General features: G+C 30.4%; 1 pseudogene; it reads left to right on the top strand.

Annotated features, from left to right (window-relative positions):
• Positions 1 to 13,037: 13,037 nt before the first annotated feature.
• On the top strand, positions 13,038 to 15,451 carry LOC143562132 (annexin D5-like; annotated as a pseudogene).
• Positions 15,452 to 15,707: the final 256 nt, after the last annotated feature.

Below are 15,707 nucleotides of genomic sequence, written 5' to 3' on the forward strand. Positions count from 1 at the left end.
ACCATTTTCCTTAGGACCCTCTAAAAAAAATAGAGAACAAAGTAATTAGAAAAATTGTTAAGAGTCGCCTTCTTCTAGAGAAATTATCTAGAAAGCGAGTCGTTTTGAATTGACCTGCCGGTTTAATTAGGTAAATATTTAATACGTTTTCCCGACCGGAGAAGTCATTTTTGAATGAGAAACTACGTGTTTTCGTTTAGGACCCTCTCAAATAGAAATTAAAAACAAAGTAATTAGAAGGATTGTTTGACAGCTAATAAATGCCTAAAACTGATGACCACTATTAATTTGGCCCATGGATGGTTCGGAGCATCAACATTCAGCCATTTGATGCAAACCCTAGAAGTTCAAATGACACTTTTGCCCTTAGACAACTCTTTAAATATCCTTGTTTTCACCACTTCTAAAACAGCCCCAATCACAACGTGCCTCCAAATGGAGGATCTATATTGTTTTCAACTCTTCTTTTGGCCTTTGTTTCAAAATAACGGCACAAGAAAGACAAGGTATACAATGCTCTTATCTCATATTCTCATACACTAATTTGATCAAACTACACACTTTTATAAGTTTTTTATTTTTATATATTGTTCTCACTCATCTTCGTAACATTTTCAGGTTAGATTCGAGTTCTCCAACATATGCTACCATCACTAGCTCGTTGTTCATAGTATTTAGGGTAAGAGGTTTCGCTTTTGTTAATTCGTTCTTTTGATGTGATATAAGTTGAATATTAATTAACTTTCTGTAATCTTCATGACAGCTTCATCCTGTAGACAAAAAAAGATTATGGAAAAGCTAAAATATAGGTTGACAACCAACGATAAACGCCCCCCTCGCAAAAGATACTGACTCTACTTGTAATAACATAATTTGTCTTCCCGATAACCTTCCAATTGTTATATCTCAAATGAAAATATGAAAACATGTTGAATTCTCACCTTTCTTGAACCCTACAACGATCTTGTAATCATCGTTTATGGAATCATAATCAATTCTTTGTGTTGGGGCTTTGGTTATGATTCCATAAATGATGATTACAAGGTCGTTGTAGGGTTAAAGAAAAGTGAGAATAATACATGTTTTAATGTTTATAGTTTGAGATATAACAATTGGAAGGTTATCATGGAGACAAATTATGTTATTACTAGTAGAGTAATTTACCTAGTTCAAGGATCAAGGGAAAGGAAGACAAAAGATAGTTCAAATTGTATAAGTTAATTAATTTATTTGTAACATGTTGATTGTTCATTGCTTCTCGAATATAATGAAAAACATTTATATGTAATTTTTGTAAGAGAATTAATGTGTGTTACTTTCTAGTATTTCATTTATTTATTTCTTTCCAAATGTAGAAGGCAGGCCATGTATTTTGCTTCACTTTGAATTAATTAACAAAAAATACATGGCCATGTATTTCTTCCCATATGTCTAAGCAATAAATGTAAAGATTTGATTCACTTTGAATTACCAAAACATTCATTTCAAAGTAACATGCATTAATTATTATATTGTAAGCAATAAATGTAAAAATTTGATTCACTTTAATTCACTTTGAATAAATGTAACGCGCATTTCAAAGTGAATAATTTAATACGGTCTTGCTCACGTTCCCCCTACGCGAATGTTTTTAAGATGAAATATAATCAAGCTAAGATATCTACTTCTACAAGATCGTATAGATTTGGTATAATATATATATAAGGGTATGTGTTATGGATCCATAAAAGACGCCAACTAAGGTTGGCAATAGTGGCATCAGACTAAATACATACTAATTATATGATAAAAATAGCATTTTAAATGTGTAGATTGATATAAATTGTGCATTAAAAGTTGTGACTTAAAAAATCGGTTATATTGAAAGTACCTTAATCTTTATTGTTTCTATTCAATGTATCATTTTTTTCAATTATATTATTACCTCAATATTGTTTTTTAGGTTACGTTTCAAGAATATGTTTAACCAACACTATATATTTAATATTAGTTTTATGTTACATTATATATATTATTTCATATATTTATGATAAACACCATATATCATATATATATATATATATATATATATATATATATATATTATTTAATATTATATTATATCATATATATTATATAACTATATTGTATTGTATCATATTACATCATGTTATATTGTATTCTAGCATGCTATATTACATTATCATGTTATAATATATAATATTGTATTTTATATATATATATATATATATATATATATATTGGGGAGGGTTATTTTGAGAACCATGGTGAGTTTTAAGAAATTTAAAAACTCAAATTTTAAACCACACATTTAATTAAATGATATGAAATATGTGGCTGAGATTAAATTTAATTAAAAAATGAAGCAGCAGAAATAATAAGTATTTTTGATAATTACACAAGTTTAAACGTTAGTTACACATGTGTAAAAAGTCGATTCAATATGTAAAAACAAATACCGTAATTTTTTGTACATCACTTACACTTACGTATTACACATGTGTAAAAAAATCGGAAAAAAAATTGTTACGTTGAGTTCTTTCGAGTTCTTAAAACTCAAAGTGGTTCTCAAAAGAAATCAATCATATATATATATATATATATATATATATATATATATATATATATATATATATATATTTTATTATAGCATATTATATAATTTGTTATTTAAGTTAGTTTCCTCTAAATTGTAACAATTTAATTGAAATGAGAAAATATGACATTTATTTAGTCGCTTTTAAATTTAACTCGCTTATAACAGGATTTGTAAACCTCATGTTTATTATAGCCGAATTTATGTAACCGAAGGAAGTTGAACACTCAATATCTCATGACTTCTTGTTTTTTAAATGTTTTGTCTTTTGTCAATAGGACACTAATACTTAGTGTCTACTTTATCTTTGAATTTACACATTTAGTAATATTACTATTTTTATTTCGTTAATTACTAGTATTTATTATATTCCATACGTAACTTGTGTCATAAAACCTCTTTTCCTATCTAGGGCCGGATTTGGGGTTGTGCAACCGCATAAAGCACAATACCAGGAGGAGCGCATATTAATTTTACTAGAAGAGTGTCCCCACGATGCAGCGGGAAACTGGAAACACATAATTTGATAATCATGTAAAGTAATTAAAGGGAAGAGTGGGTTTGATCGAGCCTTTGGAGTCGGACCAAATGATGGTTCGTGAATAAACACGATTTAGTGTTCTAAACTTAACGAAACTTTTATATATGTATTATATTGTGTAGGATCGAGATACTGTACAACAATCCAAAGTATGGTTATAAGTGATATCTTGGAAATTATCCGGTTAATGGTTTTCGTGAACTATCGGACTATCAGAGGGTCTAGACTTTAGACTCTAAAGTTAGTTACACGCATGGGCACTTATAGTGTGGTTTAAGGCCCAGAAAAGAAAGGCTGGTAATTTTACAACCTAATTTGTAGTTTCATTAAGTGACGTATAATTGTAGCGCTTCATTTGCAACCTAATTTGGCCTTAATTTTACATCAGATTTATGCTTCTATTAACTTTGATAAATATATTATACCAATTTAAATTATAATTAATTAATATAAATGAAAATAAATAAACATAAGATTACAATCATATAATAATAAATATCCAATAAATGAACAAGATACAACAGTTAAACACTCCCTTATAAAAAGTAAATAAAAACAAATTAGGTAATTTTGCTTTACAAACATAATTAACTTGTGCAATTTTGAAGTATCTTTGCTACTATTTCCTGAACTCGAACTTGTGAGCCTTCTCCTGAAAATAAGAAGGATCGTAACACTGTCAAAAACTTATTTACTCACAACATAAATCGGATCTGAATCGAAATGAATTACCTTAAGGCATGTGGATGACAACCACGGTATAAACTTGCACATCAAGCCACAATATATGGACTTCAATGATTTTCTGTCAATGTGTATAAAAGCAGATTAAAGATTTATTCAACAGTTACATACAATTAAAAACATATATTTGTGTATACCTCAAGATGCAGTTCGGTATTCACATGTTTCTAATCACATTGTTTGACCGCCTGTAAACTGCTTGCCCAAACGCACGTTTAAGGTTACCTCAGAGTCATCCACATGGAAATCTGAAAGTGATATATGTATATATATGTAAGTCTTCAATATAATGAAAATAAATATGAAAATGTTGAAATTATAACATACCCTCTTTAGCATCCTCGGTATGAGTTCCATATTGAACTATATACCCATGATGGAGGCTTTCTGCCCAAAGTCATCAAGACAAATACCAAATTTGTTGTTCACCCTAAATACTATGAACAATGGGCCAGTGGCGGTATCGTAAACCGGTGGTGGATCGGACTGGGGCAGATTGTTAAGGCTCACCATAGGAAGCCGCTTGTGATTAGTTGGGGATGATTTGGAAAGGATGGAAGATGTTAATTTATAGAACGTTATCAGGGTTTGCAAATATTTATTCATTAAATGGCAAAGACATTTATTTGTAAGGTATTAATTAACTTGGACTGCATTTATTAATTTAAAGAAACAGAATAGTTGTAAAAAACGTAACAATTCATATTAATAAGTTTTTTTAACATACAAACCACCACCAGTGAGGATCGAATTATTTTTATGAACAAGTGAGGATCGAACACCCGACCACCATTTTGAAACTAAGCCTCCTTTACCATCATAACAAACGGTGTTACAAAATTCACATTAATGATAGAGGATCGAAGACGAAAACCTAGAAACGATATAAAATATTGATTGATAAGTGTCGGTCTTGATGTTATTTCAATGACAACAAGGAAATAACTGTTAGGCGCGCACTAAACACCTTCAAGCGTACAAACCACAAGACCCTCTAATCTAAGCGCAAAACACACTCCTTCCACGGGTATCCATGTATGTGTGATTCTTATGCATAAGTTAAAAGAGTCAAGAAGTGAAATTATGACCTAGTCCGTGAACTTATTTTGTTTATCTGGAAATCCAATATACATTATGTGTGTGGGTTTTTAGGTATAGAGTGGACTTACCATTAGATCATGTACACATCTTAATACAGATCCGCTCTAGCACACTTAACTACAGAGTTTTTGTTTAGTCATCTAGAATTATTATGCGCAAGTCGGTAACATTTGAAGTTCAATATTCCTTATGAACACTGGCATCCATTTTGGGCATAACTAAAATAAAGCTAACACATCACAGAGTTCAAAAAAGTTTCTTAAATAGTTCAAGTTAAGTATCTATAAATTTACCTTCCTTTTCCTGATTTGCAAGGGTCTACTGATTCAAATGTTAGTTTATTGTGTCAAGCTAACATTTTTTACTTTCTTTTTGTTAATACAATAATATTAAACGATGATAGACTTATTATATTCATGTTTATTTATTAGTTTTCATCTTATTACATCAATTTACTATTTTGGTAATTTGTGACAATAAGGTATATATAGACTAACTGAGTACCTTAAGGAGTGTGTAACAACGCACTTTAACTCAACAAATATAACAAGCATATTTATAAAAAATTTTTATCGAATAAACTCTAAATATTTGACCAAATCTAAGAGAATCGAAAACAACTCTTAGATGTTTTTTCCACCATATTGCAACACATAAGAGTTAAGTACGCTTTTAGTCCCTAATTTTGCTTAGATTCTAACTTTTAGTCCTTTTTTTGGCTTTTTAAGTTATATAGTTTCGTTTTAGTCCTATTTTCAATTATTCACTTAACTCCGTCAAATGTTGTTGTTAACTTATACCCATTTGTGGTTCACATAATGGGTATTAATGTAATTTTTTGTTTCCCTTTTTATTTAACTTGATATGGTATGAAATGATATGGTATGATATGGTATGATATCTTATCGTACATTTTCATGTGATGTCATATCACATCATACCGTATCATATCGTATCTTATCGTATTATATCGTGTCGTATCATATCATATCATATCATATACAACGCACAACCTTTGGGTAGGAAATCCTGCCACTACACCGATATCATATCATACCGTATTATATCGTATCTTACGCACAACCTTTGGGTAGGAAATCCTGCTACTACACCGATATCATATCATACTGTATTGTATCGTATCTTATCGTATCATATCATATCATATACAACGCACAACGTTATCAGGGTTTGCAAATATTTATTCATTAAATGATAAAGATATTTATTTGTAAGGTATTACTTAACTTGGACTGCATTAATTAATTTAAAGAAAAAGAATGATTGTAAAAAACGTGACAATTCATATTAATGATTTTCTTTAACATACAAACCACTGCCCGTGAGGATCGAATTATTTTTATTGAACCAGTGATGATCGAACTCCCGACACCGTTTTGAAACTAAACCACCTTTGCCATCATAACAAATGGTGTTACACAATTCATATCAATGATAGAGGATCGAAAACGAAAACCTAGAAACGAGATAAGATATTGATTAATAAGTGTTGGTCTTGATGTTATCTCAATGACAACAAGGAAATAAATGTTAGGCGCGCAGTAAACACCTTCAAGGGTACATACCACAAGACCCTCTAACCTAAGCGCAAAACACACTCCGTCCACAGGTATCCATGTATGTGTGTGCTTATGCAAAAGTTAAAAGAGTCAAGAAGTGAAATTATGACCTAGTCCGTGAACTTATTTTGTTTATCTAGAAATCCAATATACATGATGTGCGTGGATTTTTCGGTATAGAGTAGACTTACCATTAGATCAAACGTCTTAATACTGATCCACTCTAGCACAGTTAACTACAGAGTTCTTGTTTAGTCATACAAAATTATTATGCGCAAATCAAGTCGGTAACATTTGAAGTCCAATATTCCTTATGAACACTAGCATCCATTTTGGGCATAATTAAATTAAAGCTAACACGTCATAGAGTTCAAAACGTTTTTAAAATAGTTCAAGTTAAGTAACTATAAATTTACCTTCCTTTTCCTGATTTGCAATGGTCTATTGATTTAAATGTTAGTTTATTGTGTCAAACTAGCGTTTTTACTTTCTTTTTTATAGATAAATAATATTAAACGGTGATAGACTTATTATATTCATGATTATCTATTAGTTTTCATCTTATTGCATCCTTTTACTATTTTGGTAATGTTGTGACAATAGCGTATTTATAGACTAACTGAGTATCTTAAGGAGTGTGTAACAACGCACTTTAACTCAACATATATAACAAGCATATTTATATCTTTTTTTTTATCAAATAAACTCTAAATATTTGACCAAATCTAAGAGAATCGAAAACAACTCTTAGATCTTTTTGTCACCGTATTGCAACACATAAGAGTTAAGTACGCTTTTAGTCCCTAATTTTGCTTTGATTCCCACTTTTAGTCCTTTTTTTGGCTTTTTAAGTTATTTAGTTTCGTTTCAGTCCTATTTTCAATAATTCACTTAACTTTGTCAAATGTTGTTGTTAACTTATACCCATTTGTGGTTCTCAAGATGGGTATTAATGTAATTTTGTGTTTCCCTTTTTATTTAATTTGATATGATATGAAATGATATGGTATGATATCTTATCATATCATATCATATTGTACATTTTCATGGGATATCATACCATATCATACCGTATATTATCGTATCATATCGTATCGTATTACAACCTTCGGGTAGGAAATCCCGCCACTACACCAATATCATCCCATCACCTTTGGTTAAATCCCACCAAACTCAACAAAGATGTTAAACGGCACTTTTCGGTATTAAGAGTGAATAAGAGTAAATAAGAGTAAAGCAAAACTAAAAGACTAAAAAAGAACTTTGGACTAAAGTGGGAATGTAAACAAACCTCAGAGATGAAAACCGTACTTATCTCTACATCATCTCTCAATTATAGTTTAAACTCCCCCCCCCCCCCCCTTTAAACAAAGATGTTAAACGTCACTTTTCAATATTAATATACCGCATAACTTCACTTAAAAATAGGGTGGTGGTGGCGGCACTTTTTATGTATTATATGATGTTGTTACACTACACTCTAAACTCTCCCGTAAATCTTTGTATCATATTTGTGTATCTTTGTGGTTACATCATTACTATACATCTTTTATACTTGATAGATTAACTTCTATCGTCTGATAAGACTATAAATAAGGTTGGTGAGTCTTTTGTCATAGTTGTCTTGTTAAAGTCGATAGTCTATACGGTAACAGGTCTTTGGATTCGTACCCTAAAAGGTGTTATGCGTCTTAACAAATTTTTAAGTTGTCGGACATGAATATAAATCTGAAGGTATTCGAATTCCTATCTAACTCTCTTTAAATACTTATAGCATAATAACGATGCCTTTAGTTTACTAGAGACATCAGCATCTTTTTTTAGCTCGGTGGACATAAAACACTTTTCCTTATGACCCTCTTAAATAGAAATAGGGAATGAAGTAATTAGAAAGATTGTTAGAATCGCCTTCTAGAGAGATCATCTAAAAAGCGAGTTGTTTTGAATTGACCTACCGGTTTAATTAGGTAAATATTTAATGTGTTCCCCGACCGTAAAAGTCATTTGTGGATGAGAAATTACGTGTTTTCGTTTAGGGCCTTCTCAAATAAGAATAAAGAACGAAGTAATTAGAAAGATTGTTTGACAGCTAATAAATGCCTAGAAGTGATGACCATTATTAATTTGGCCCATGGATAGTTCAGAGCATCAACATTCCGTTTTGATGCAAACCCTAGAAGTTCAAATGACACTTTTGCCCTTAGACAACTCTTTAAATATCCTTGTTTTCATCATTTCTAGAGCAGCCCCACTCAGAACCTGCCTCCAAATGGAGAATCTATATTGTTTTCAAGTCTTATTTTGGCCTTTGTTTCAAAATAACGGCACAAGAAAGACAAGGTTTACAATGTTCTTATCTCATTCTCATATATTAATTTGATCAACTACACACTTTTATAAGTTGTTTCTTTTATATATATTGTTCTCACTCATCGTCATAACATTTTCAGATTAGATAGGAATTCTTCGACAAACGATACCATCACTAGCTCATTGCTCGTAGTATTTAGGGTAAGAGGTTTTGCGTGTTTGTTAATTCGTTCTTTTGATGTGATATATGTTGAATATTAATTAACTTTATGTAATTTTCATGACAGCTTCATCCTGTAGACAAAAAAAAGTTTATGGAAAAGCTAAAATAATAGTTATGATTCCATAAACGATGATTAAAAGGCGTTGTAGGGTTAAAGAAAGGTGAGAATAATACATGTTTTAATGTTTATAGTTTGAGATATAACAATTGGAAGGTTATCATGGAGACAAATTATGTTATTACCAGTAGAGTAATTTACCTAGTAAAGTAACACACATTAATTATATTGTAAGCAATAAATGTAAAGATTTGATTCACTTTGAAATGAATGTTTTTCAAAGTGAATCAAATCTTTACATTTATTGCTTACAATATAATTCAATACGGTCTTGCTCACGTCCCCCCTACGCGATTGTTTTTAAGATGAAATATAATCAAGCTAAGATATCTACTTCTACAAGATCGTATAAATTTGGTATAATATATGTAAGGGTATGTGTTATGGATCAATCAAAAGACGCCAACTAAGGCCGGCAATAGTGGCATCGGACTAAATACATACTAATTTTATGATAAAAATAGCATTTTAAATGTGTAGATTGATATAAATTGTGCATTAAAAGTTGTGACTTAAAAAATCGGTTATATTGAAGGTACCTTAATCTTTATTGTTTCTATTTAATGTATCATTTTTTTCAATCATATTATTACTACCTCAATATTGTTTTTTAGGTTACGTTTCAAGGATATGTTTAACCAACACCATATATTTAATATTAATTTTATATTACATTATATATATATATATATATATATATATATTATTTCATATATCTATGATAAACACCATATATCATATATATTATATTATTTAATATTATATTATATCATATATATTATATAACTATATTGTATTGTATCATATATATTATATAACTATATTGTATTGTATCATATTACATCATGTTATATTGTATTCTAGCATACTATATTACATTATCATCTTATATTATATTATATATATATGTATATATATATATATATATATATATTATATTTTATTGTAGCATATTATAGAATTTTTTAGTATCAGTTTTTTGAATTTTAAATTGTAACATTTTAATTGAAACGAGGAAATGTATTTATTTAATCGCTTTTAAATTTAACTCGTTTATAACAGGATTTGTAAACCTCATGTTTATTATAGCCGAAGTTATGTAACCGAAGGAACTTGAACACTCAATTTATCATAACCTTTGTGTTTTAAAGGTTTTGTCTTTTATCAACGTGACACTAACCCCATTGATACTTAGTGTCTACTTTATCTTTGAATTTACACCTTTAAGTAATATTATTTTTTTATTTCGTTAATTACTAATATTTATAATATTCCATACATAACTCATTTCTTAAAACTTCTTTTCATACCCAGGGCCGGATTTGGGGTTGTGCAACCGCACAAAGCACAATACTAGGAGGAGCACATATTAATTTTATTAGCTACAGTTAAGTTCAGCAGGTCCAATTGTTCAAAAGTATAATGTAGAAACCTATTTAAATAATACGTCTAAATGCGAAATACTTGGCCCCAAGATTTTTAAACCAATAAATAACCCATTGTGAAATCCTTGATTGAGGCTGGTATTGGGGCTAGTGGACTATGTTACATTTTCTCTTTGCCTTAAAATGGCATTCTATGTTTCCAAATGAAAAGATGACTTGACTCTATTATTCCGAATAATAGAGTATTCTTCTGGATCTCTTCTCTTTTCTAAAAAATCCCAATCGGTACATAAGAAAGGTTGATTACAAGTTATTATTCTGAATATATGCATTGAAAGTTAAAATTATTTAAGTAGGTTTATCGATTTATAAATGCACTTGAATACACTTGATTATTTAAAATTTTAGCTTAGTATCTTGTTTGTTTTTTAGGAATTATGCGTCATAAACATTATCTAGTTTTCAATAACAAAAAGAGAGAGAGAGAGAGAGAAATAAATGCAGCCAAAAAATGTCTTAAGCCAGGGATTTGCTTACGTATTTACAAGAACAATCTCAAGATTCTAGTGTTAATGAAGAACATATTTATATTGTGGCCTATTTTTTTTACTCGCAAAGGGTCTATAAAAACCCGTGCATTCTCAAGGATAGCCATGTTCCTACCTACATTAATAACATGAAACATAAAAGAAGAATAACAAAACATTTATTTTGACTCATTCAACACTTATGTGAATGTACGAATTGGCTGTCCTTACCATGACTTAAAATTAGTACTGATTACAAAGATAGGTGAATTATGTTGAATATGAAAAATCTTTGTCTAAATATTGTCGAGGGGCTGAAATAAACATATGTTGACTCATTCAAACTTAATGATTTTTTAACTTAATGAACTTTGATATATATATATATATATATATTGCATGGTAAAAGATCCGATACAATAATATCTTAACATACAATAGGTACGTGAATCTCTTTTTTTCATTAAATAGATCCATGAAATCACATCCCAACATCTCGGAATTGTCAATACATATCCAATTAATTATTGATTCAATGAAAAAACAGTTTTGGATCGTTAATCGATCAATTTTTTTACTTTTTTTTCACGAAAATCGTTTTTGAGCGTTTTAGGTTTTGGCTGAGCGTTTTAGGTTTTTGGTTGAGCGTCTTAGGTTTTTGGCTGAGCGTTTTTTAGCGTTTTAGTATTTTGCCCTTGTTTTTTGTCTTTAAGCGTCTCGCGTACCTATCGTACGTTAAGACATTATTGTACAGTACCTCTACCCTATATTATATTGTGTAAATTATATTAGTTATAATCATGATAAACCGTTTACTTTAAATGCTCTACAAGTGTGAACATTGAAATTTTGTGAAAATATAATGAAAATGATAACTATAAACTAGTCAACTGTAGACAATAGGTGTGAATCCAAGCCAAAAACACATACTATTTCAACTACTCTTTTTTTCCTTTGTGCATGTTATTTTCAACTTTATTAGACGACTTGGAATTGACTAACTTAAATAAGTCTACTCGATTTTGACCCTTAAAATTAATAATTTAAAAAAAAACAGTATGTCTTGACCTAACTTATTCCGCTTCAATTCTGGATTGACTCAAAAACACGTCCTAACCCATCACTCAAACCAAGCCGAGCCCATAGTTTCAGAGGCTAGTGATACATGAAGATAAAGGTGAGGCTAAGATCGATGATGTTTAAACCGATCTTTCTCTTTCATACATGTCATTTTTAACTTTTCAGACAAGTAAGATAAGTTTAACAAGTATATGGAATTAAATGGCCGAAGAATAAATTATTGGTGAGGCAAAACCCATAAAAAATAGGCATAATTTATGTTATTTCTCATAAAAGTATGAAATAAACACAGGTTTTCTTCATTTATGTTCGTAAATGTCCGTTTTTGTTTGTTCATTTATGTTTGTTTATTTACGTTCGTTTAAATTTTAATAAACAAACAAGTAGTTATACTTTAACTATATGTTTCTTTCATTCATATTTTTTTTAACTTTATAGACCAAAATAAATAAGCTTAACAAATCATATTAAATGTGGTGGATTTACTCTTTAATGATGTTCTTGGGTAAGTCAGGCCTGAAATGTCAAAACCAATATAAACGATTAACATCTCATCTAAGAAAGTCACCCATGTATTGAAGATGATTCCAAACGCTCTTAAAAAACAATATGATTGAGAAATAAATTAACAGTGATGTATATTTATTTGTATTTATTTATATATCTCCTTACATGTTCAAATCTTCTAATCATGTGTGAAGATATTCAAAACATATATACAAATAAATATATCATATGATTTTGACACATTTGAACAAATCTATATATACCCCTTCGTTTCTTTTCTTTCTCTAAACTCACTCTCTTATTCACTCCTAATCACATATCGATCATGTCGACTCTAACTGTTCTTCCATCGCCGGTTTCGCCCTGGGAGGATGCAATTCAGTTATATAAAGCTTTCAAAGGTATAACACCTTCAACTTATTAATATGAACGAAAATATAATTCATATAATATAATTTATATGAACATGAGTTAAGCTTTTGTTGAAATGAACCAGGATTTGGGTCTGATGACATGGCTATAATCGGTATTCTTGCTCATTACGATGCAACGCAACGGGCGTATATCCAGCAAGAATACCAGACAATGTATTCAGAAGACATCCTTAAACGTTTGGCTTCTGAACTTAGCGGCAAATTAGAGGTATGGATAGGGTGTGCATAGTTTGGTTTGGGTCGGTTTTGGGCTAAAACCGAACCAAAAAATCTAAACTTCGGTTTCTGAACTTTTGTAAACTATTTGCTTTCAGTTTTTGTCGGTTTTGCCGTTTGAACTTGAAAATTTTGGGTTGACAAAAAATTGAGTCGAATATAATGTTTTTGGGACTAAATCTTATTGTTATATAATAACTAACTGATTATATACATTTGGACTAAATATTTGAGTTACATATTTAATAATTATGTATAAAGTACTTGCAACAAAAACTATAAAATGAAAATCTATGAATTCGGTTGGATTCGGTTTTCTCGGGTTTTATTACATGAAAAAACAAAACTGAACCGTAAGTTCGGTTTTTACAAAAATATAAAAAGAAACGGTCAGTTTTTGTTTTGGTTTGGTTTTTAAATTTTGGATCTGTTTTTCGGTTTCATGCGCATCCCTATAGTATAATAGTAAGCGTAGATCTATAGTCTATTTTGACTTTAGATATATGGTTTCATTGATTGCTGATCTTCTAATAATATCTTTCCCTACTAATAACAACAATGCATAAACCATGAAACTGAATTTTGAATATGTCATAGACTGCAGTTCTGCTTTGGATGCCTGATCCAGCAGGAAGAATGCCAAAATATTAAGGGAGTCACTGAGTCCGGGTTTTATAAACCTTGAAGCAGTAACCGAAATCATATTCTCTCGAACTTCTGTGCAACTACAAACTCTCAAGCAACTTTACCACTCCACGTGTGGAACGTATCTTGAACATGACATCGAGCTACAAACTTTTGAGGATCACCAAAAGGTCGAATCTTTACGCCCTTTATATTTTACCAAGTTATAGTTTTGCATATAGTGTAACCAGGGCCGTCTTATGGGTAAGCAAAATAAGGCCAAGGCTTTAGGCCTTTAGTTTTATAGGGCCTCAATTTAAAATAGAGTTTTGTATTATGGGTTTCTGAAAGTGGGTTTTTTTAGAATTAATAACTCAGTGACGGCCACAAATTAAGGAGGAATGTCACGTACGCATTATCACTGCATATCATCTATATTTCATAATTCACAAATACTTTATGTAACTATAAACTTAAAAACGAAGGAAAAAAAATCCCTCAACCCATTTTAGTTAAATTGAGGCCTCGGAACACGTTGAGACGGCCCTGAGTGTAACTTGTTTTTTTGAGTGGTGAAAAGGCATCATTTAACTGAAAACCGTCTTCTTATGCAGATTATGCTTGCTTGCTTAAGCAAACCGCGATATGAAGGGATGGAAGTCGACAGGGAAATGGCCGCAAAGGATGCAAAAGCTTTGTATAAAGCCGGTGAAAAGAAACTAGGAACCGACGAAAAGGTTTTCGTGAAAATTTTTAGGAAAGAAGTGGAGCACATTTGATTGCTATAAAGGCATGTTACCATGACATTTATGGTGGATCACTCAAAAAGGTTATGTTACTATATATCAAGAAACATGAAAAAATTAAACATATCTTTTATTGTTTTCTATCAAGTTTGTTTCCATGATTTTGCTAGCTAACACATGTATTTTTTTTAAACAATTTTCAGGCCATAAAGTAGGAGACTTCAGGGTTATTTGAGAAAGCACTTTTGATAATCTTACAATGTGCTGAAAATCCTGCTAAGTATTTTGCAAAGGTAAAATATTTAGTTAACCATAAATCTTTATTTAAGGTTACACTATGATACATACTCATGTACTTATATGTTGTTTGAAAATGATTATAGGTGCTATATAAGTCAATGCAAGGCTTAGGGACCGATGACACAACACTTATGCGGGTGATTGTGACAAGAACTGAAATCGATATGCAATACATAAAGGCCGAATATTACAAAAAGTATAAGAAGAGTTTGAATGATGCAGTTCACTCTGAAACGTCTGGTCACTATCGAAGTTTTCTTCTCTCGCTTCTTGGCCCCAATCATTAGATTGATGGTCTTTCTTGATTGTTCTTGTACGTTGTTTTTTTCTTAATAATCTAAGGTTTGTGATTTGTGTTTGTTTTGATAGTTTGCACACCAATGTGTACCTTTTCACTGTAATTTGAGTTTGTTTGGATAATTGAGCACCAAGTTGTACTTGTTTACTTCTAAAGCTATTGGCATCAAGAGTTTGGATTGATCACAATGTGATAAGATTCGGGACGGACACTGGGATCGTACGTGATTAGGTTTTAAAGAAGGGGCGATTCATATATAACCTTACAAATATTGAAACTATCATATATACCCATGCAAAACTAAAAATATTGTAAATTCCCTTACAAAGTTATTAATATATCATATATACTCAATTCATTAAAAAATTTTAAAACTG

Source organism: Bidens hawaiensis, unplaced genomic scaffold (assembly GCF_021521415.1).
Source record: "Bidens hawaiensis isolate Kalapana, Puna unplaced genomic scaffold, B.hawaiensis_p1.1 tig00020911_1, whole genome shotgun sequence".
NCBI lineage: Eukaryota > Viridiplantae > Streptophyta > Magnoliopsida > Asterales > Asteraceae > Bidens > Bidens hawaiensis.